At 48.2% G+C, this 6,496-nt stretch overlaps 1 pseudogene; it reads left to right on the forward strand.

Annotated features, from left to right (window-relative positions):
* The first annotated feature begins 3,316 nt into the window (after positions 1 to 3,316).
* Positions 3,317 to 4,933, forward strand: LOC144161623 (iris pseudogene; annotated as a pseudogene).
* Positions 4,934 to 6,496: the final 1,563 nt, after the last annotated feature.

A 6,496-nucleotide genomic window follows, 5' to 3' on the forward strand; every position in this document is an offset into this window, starting at 1 on the left:
TCTAGAAAATTTTGACATCATGTCACCAAAACGTATTTTTCCTTGAGCAAACGCGCCTGGCAGCGGCCGTTTAAGCTCAAATTTCATAACATTTTTCAAACACGATTTTCCGGGCGCCGAAATGTCGCAACGCTGGCAAAGCAAGGGGCGACGCCGGAGTCGTTTAGTATACTATGTGCGTTAAAGGACAATAAAGTTTTCTTTTTATACATCTCATCTGCACAACAATTAAGTTTTCTTGAAATTTCACGAGACGCAAATTGTTTACCGGAGGCGTGGGCAACGCGCTTGAAGTTCCTGCTTAGACCAGATTGAGGCGATCGAAAAGATCCTCCGAAGCATTCCGAGCACTACCGAAACATTATACATCTGCTTTAAATTACACTCCATCAACCTCAACTTAGACCACAGGTCGCCCTGGTAAAGTGATTACTGTACCATTTATAAATTACCGTCTTCACAGGCGAAGAGCGCTGGATGAGCTTGTCAGGATGAGTGATGCAGGCGGCTTTGTGGATTTTCAATGTGTGCGTACATATATACAGTAATCCCCCGTTATAACGAAGTCAACGGGACGGCGAAAAATTTCGTTATAAGCGCTATTTCGATATAAGCGTCCAGTCAAGAAAAACTAAGGCAGTTGAGCTTTAATTGCGCCACCACTGCGAGGAATAAAAACAATGTATTCAGAGAAGCAAAACTTTAATTCGAGTGCAAAAAAGGCAGTGAGCTTTAAATGTTTAAGTTCTTGCCGGGCGCGAGCAACTCCTGCTCCAATTTCACGACGCCTTGCAGAGGCTGTGGTCGCCGTGATTGTGCGCCGTGAAGAGCAGTGACTGGCGTCCGAACGTTTCGCAGACTGGACAGCGAATGAGAAGGAAAGACAGGCAACATTTATCGGGGCGCGTGGGCGTCACGGAAAGCTACGAGATTTTCGGTCTGGTGAAGACCACAAATGCCGTGGCTTGTGTCTGAGGTTTGTGTCTGTGAGTTCAAAAAACGACTACCCGCTCATTCTGGGTCAGAGCGCAATCATTAAAACAGACTAGTTTTGCACTAGGGACATTGCGTGATCACTGGACAGTTTTTTTCGGAGGCGTGCAGCCGTGATCTTTGCAAAACAAGAGTTTTTCGGCGCCCCGTTCTCGACGACGCTGCTAATTCTACGGTTCGAGTGCCGTTGTACGCGCACTGTCGCGTCCGCTCCATTGACCAATGCCAAGGAACAAAATTAAATTCCCCTACCACGCATTTGGACCCTTTGTTAAAGTCGGATTGCGCAAATTGAGCGTGACCGGTTCGAGAAAATCGCCGGGGAAACACCGGCTTGCATTGACCCGACATGTTGACAGCCTGACCGCCATTGGGTCGCCGCCACTCGGAGACACCTTCTTCGCTCTAAGCGGGTCACGCTCTTCCTACGCTTCGAGTAATGCGGTCCGAAGTGCATGCGTTTGGGTTGGGACCAGCAGAAATTTCGAATAAAGTGATTTTTGAGTAAAGCGATTTCGTTATAACGCGAGATTACTGTATACGTTGTACGTTGAGAAGGCGAAAACCGGGGTAAGGGAAGAAGGGGTAGCCCAACCCGCCGTGGTGGCTCAGTGGCTAAGGCGTTGCGCTGCTGAGCACGAGGTCGCGGGTTCGATTCCCGGCCGCGGCGGCCGCTTTTCTGGTGGAGGCGAAAAGCAAAAACGCCCGTGTGTACGAGATTTCGGCGCACGATAAAGATACCCAGGTGGTCAAAATTAATCCGGAGCCCTCCACTACGGCGCGCCTCATCGCCTGCGTTGCGTCGGCGCGTTAAACCCGACAATCAATCAATCAGGGGTAGCCCAGATGACGAAATGATGCGTCCATGAAGACCACACAGGAATTCAGACAGCGGAGGCCAGGCTAAGGTGAAGATCTACCATTACAGAATTTTCACGACCGGAGGAGACCCCAGTCTACACTAATCTTGACGGACCACTCCCTACGCCGAACAGCCCCAGGGATGTAAGGAAATTGGGGTCTTCAAATGAAGGGTTACCTTGTGAAGCATCGGGAGGCGTAGCACTGGTGAGGATAGGCCGGTAGAGAGAAAACGCGGAGCAGAATCAGATTTGGTGGTCAAAAGGGGAGACCCCTTTGGGTAAATCTATTTTTACGCGAGTGCGTTATGAGTCTCATTTCTCACTTTTTCCGCGCCTGCTCGATCCACTATCAGCCGCGTGCTTATCAAGCGTCCGCGGTAGTGCGTGACATGAGGCATCCAGATACGATGGCTTCCCGAATCGGGAGTACAGAGCAGCGGCAACTAGATGTGGAAAGGAGAGCAATGATGCTACAGCCGAGACGAAAGAAAAGATACGCGAAATAAGCAGCCGCCGCACCGACGCAGTGAACTTCGTCGTACGCGCCAAGTCACATGCTCGGCAGACACGGTCGTCAGCCGTGCACTCAACCTACGTACGTACGCCAACTCCAAACGGTACTAATTCCTGCGATAGCTCACATTGAGTCACCTACATAAAAATAAAAAACGGTGCAAAATATTCACGCCAGGCTCTGTAAAACCAAGGAAAATCTGGATTAGAAGCAGAAGCGAAGTAAGATGTGTCCTAATCAAAAATAAAACCGAGCACTATATGGCTCGTAATTGCAAGATTTTTAAAATGATTTTAAAATTGTCACCGCCGCGAGCTCTGTCCCGCAAATGATGAATGCGCCATGCTGCCAATTTACCAATTCTGAAAATAGCTCAGCATGTGCACGATTTCAGAAAACAGTCACGGAAGAAGCATTGGCGGGCCCCTACAGAGAAACGGCGGAGACGATCACACAATCGCCAATATACAGAAAGTATTTGTACATTTCACCAATATTGTAAAGCGCCAATATAGGGGAACAGCATGGATAAAATAGGAAATGATAAAACTTATGTAGGCACTGATCATGACCCGGATATCGGAGCCTGCCATACTAGAAAACTTACCCCCCTGAAGGGAGCCAAATAAGCACCGTTATCGTAACAGCACATAGGGCAGTCCTACCTCTAAATTGCCATGATCACCACGCAGGTCCTACGTTGTGTCTTGTAATAACTTCGAATATTTCATAGAAGTCGTAGCTCAAAACGAGCCTCTGAAAAAATGGAATACATGCTGCACCTCTACACAGGAGATGTCTGGGTGCCATGATGAATATGTCACCAGTCCAGTGGCTCTACCGAAGAATATATACCCAAACCTACACAGGGAAGTAGTATCAAATTCCGTCGAGAAACGCTCCACAACTATGAAAACACAGCATATGCCGATGTCGGGACGTTCGAATGGACAAAGGTAACAATTGCCGTAGTGGACTACCGTGGAACAGAAAAGCGGAAATCCTCTTGGCGATATCCACCCAGCGGAAGTATCGAATAGGTGCTTAAATATTGCTGCACACGCTCAAAAGGCATAGTACCTAAACGCTTGATGGGGGTTCTTATGATGGAAGTGCACATCACATCAACACCCGGACAAAGGGGTCTGGAAGGGGACGATGCAGCCAATGAAGATTCACAAAAACTCGCATACCGTGCTCTCTTCTGACGACCGCCATATTTCCCTACCCCGAAAAATATTGAAAGCAGCTCCTCATCCTGCGCCTAGAAACACCATCCTTCCCCGTGCCACACGAGGATCTCAACGCTGAGGAATCACGAAGCCCTGCGCAGATGAGCGATGATGTTAAGTAGGAAACGTGTGACCTTAACCTTACACTGTGCTGAATACAGGGAGGCACCCATTCTCCTTACGCTACCTGGTCGTATTGAAGGATATGCTCAGGGGTGAACAAACACTTACATTGACACATACGACGCTGTCCTGGCCAGCCTGTCAACTCAATATCAACATCAGCTGATGCTGGAGGCATGGATTTTGGGTTCCACCCTTAGAGTCTACCTTCCCTTTACCCCTTGTTCCCAAACTTCCATTAATTCCTGCTCAATAAAGGTATATATATATATATATATATATATATATATATATATATATATATATAGAAATAAGGGTTGGCAGTCAAGAAAACCTCGGAAAGCTAAGGGGAGGATATGGTAGGTCATAGAAACAGATAAAGAATTTAGAAAGAAAGTGGTGGACAAAAAATGCCCGCCAGGTGGGATCCGAACCCACGACCTCCAGAATATATATATATATATATATATATATATAAGACAGAAATAAGAATTGGCAGTCAAGAAGACCTCGGAAAGCAAAGGGGAGGATGTAGTAGCTCAAGATAAAGAATTTGGAAAATAAGAAGGTCCCCTTCACCCCGAGTAGTCCGAGTGGCGCTGGCTATCACCCCCAAGCGCAGGAAACAAAAACACCTGAACATAAATACCCCAGAAAGTGGAGGCTAAAGTAGCCCCGCTGGTAGCTTAGTGGTTATCGCACCAGACCGGTATTCTGGAGGTCGTGGGTTCGGATCCCACCTGGCGGGCATTTTTTCTCCCTTTCCTATTTTCCAAGACGAGATAGAGGGACTGTCGCACCTGGAACGTAATCTATCCATCGCCAGACTCAAGGCGATCGTGGACGACCTCAAGGACACGCCCGACGTAATGCTCAGTTTGCCTAAGGTCCACCTCGAACAGGGCCTGAGCCTCAAAAATGCTCTGGTGGCGATGGGGGTCGTCGCGCTGTTCTCGAACAGCTGCGACCTGTCCGCCGCGTTTATGAATGGCAAGCCCGTTGTTTCAGACATCGTTCACAAGTCATTGCTTAACATCGACGAGGAGGGCACGGAGCCTGCGTCAAGTCCAGCCGAAACGGTGAACAAGTCAGCGTCGCAGTCCGGGGAAAAGTCCACGGAGTTCATTGTCGACCACCCGTTCATGTGGTTCATCAAGAGGCAGAAGCCAGGCGTGATTTTGTTCATGGGTGCCGTGCGAAAGCCGTAACGTGGGTTTAAATGTAAAGATTTGAATGACGCTCCATCTTTTTTGGACTTTTTTAATAGCGATGCCTCATTTCGTGCAATTCCAAAACATGTTCCCAATTTACGAAATAAATGCACGAATAGGCTCATTTTATGAATTGCTTTCATTGCGTTGACACTACCGTCCTAACTTAATTCAGCGAAATCAAGTATACCAGACTGCACTACGCACAAAACTCTCTGCCAACAAAGGAATATTACATCTGTCGTTTTGTCGCTACAGACGCATACATTACAGAAGGCATTCTGTTGCATGGCAGAGGCTGCAATTGAACACCTTTCGACACACCGCCCTGTGCCACCGCGACTTTCCACATGTATACATACTGCCATGAGGTGGCCGAAGGTGGACAATCCTCCATGGGGGAGGGGGGGGGGGTATGTGCCACGCAGGGTGCCACCACAAATGAACCGCCAGTATAGTCCGACTGACGGGAGAAGAGGAAGAAGATGGGAACGGGATTCGTGAAAACGCCGAGTGGAATATACCGTCGCCCCCGCACCTACGGTATGAGTCTGGTTATTCTTGATTTTTAAATGCAGGGCATTTCTTTAACTCACATGTAGCGTCCGCCGTCCGTCCGCAACAGCTCAGCGCGCAGGTGCGCCCTCTCCCCCACTCCTCCTCTCCCGCATCACGCTACCCTCCTCGCTCTCAATAACAGGTCCGCACCCCTCCCCCTACACTATATAAAAAAATAATACTTATCGGCGCCTGGTTTCGATCCCACGACCCTGTGGGCGGAACGCGAGGTACATGGTACTCTTCCCACTGCGCCACAAAAGCGACACAGAATCAAAGGGTACGAACGCGCCTTATATCCTTGACTCATTCAAACTACGCCAAGAAGCTGCTGATACACGGCAGCAGTTGCATCGATCTCGTCTTCACCAGTTGCTGCAACGCACGACCACTGCTTAAAGACCCCTTAACAGTACACTTTAGCGACCACGAAGCCGTCGTTATCAGCGTCCAATACAACGACAACAGCAACAAATAAATAAATAACGACTTACAACAACCTACTCCTTGCCTTCACTTCTTGCGTCACAAAAAAAAAGAAAAATTGGGCCCATCTCTCCACGAGGGGGGACTCGAGTCGCAAAATCACGAAAGTAATAAGTAATATATGAAAGAAATAATAATAATTAATAGTAATAAGCAATAATAGTTAACACATTCACTACCACCCCACCACCACCCCCCAAACACTAACGTTAACGCAATACACCCACCCCCTACGCGACGCATTTACTCGAGTCCCCCCTCGTGGGGAGACGGGCACAATTTTTTTTATTACTTTTGTTACCATTTGATGGGCTACACGGTAACTTTCAGTTGACAATTGGACTTTCCCCCACAACTGCTCCCTATGTATTTACAATACACAGGAGTATTTACATTACATACTGGTGGGGCTGAAGGATGCACAAGCCGTCCTCATCAATGAAGGGGGGGGGGGTGCAGTTTCTTCGTTGCTTCTTTTCCCAGATGTTTCCCGGGGCCCGCATGTGGATAAAAAAA

This window comes from Haemaphysalis longicornis, unplaced genomic scaffold (genome assembly GCF_048455015.1).
Source record: "Haemaphysalis longicornis isolate Haplotype H1 unplaced genomic scaffold, Haemaphysalis longicornis Haplotype H1 scaffold_12, whole genome shotgun sequence".
Classification (NCBI taxonomy): Eukaryota; Metazoa; Arthropoda; class Arachnida; order Ixodida; family Ixodidae; genus Haemaphysalis; species Haemaphysalis longicornis.